This window comes from Alligator sinensis, unplaced genomic scaffold (assembly GCF_000455745.1).
Source record: "Alligator sinensis unplaced genomic scaffold, ASM45574v1 scaffold278_1, whole genome shotgun sequence".
NCBI lineage: Eukaryota > Metazoa > Chordata > Crocodylia > Alligatoridae > Alligator > Alligator sinensis.
The window spans coordinates 219,931-220,454 of NW_005841952.1; positions in this window are offsets into that span (position 1 = coordinate 219,931).

A 524-nucleotide genomic window follows, 5' to 3' on the forward strand; every position below is an offset into this window, starting at 1 on the left:
CACGACACCAACCATTCGCAAGGCACCCTGTTCCCATCTTGTTCCTCTTCTTCTTTTATATGGGTTTCTAATACATGTGAGCAAGGAAGCAAAGTGGAGATGAATCCCCTTATCTAGAACACTTGGTGGCTGCAGGAATGGATGCACTCTGATACACACACGCGCACACACTCCACATATCAAAAAAATGCCACGGTCCAAAACTAAGACGACTTAAAAACCAAGTTAAAAGGCCAGGTCCTCCGTTGGCTTTTATCCTTCATTAAGAGCAAGAAGATTACCTGAAATCATGATTTGTTTTCCATATTCTGCCTGAGTTCACTTTAACATCCCAATCAACAGCTGCATCGGGGAGATCTGCAGGGGAGCTTTAGGCTCTGGAAGGGAAAATTATGGCCTGTTTATTCTTCTTTCTAATTAGGGAATTTTTTTTTTAATTTTTTTTTTTTTTGTCTTTTGGTTTCCAGTTGCATGAAAGAAAGTTCAAGGAAGATTTTGCCCTGAATGCGTTATCGTCTTTGTTC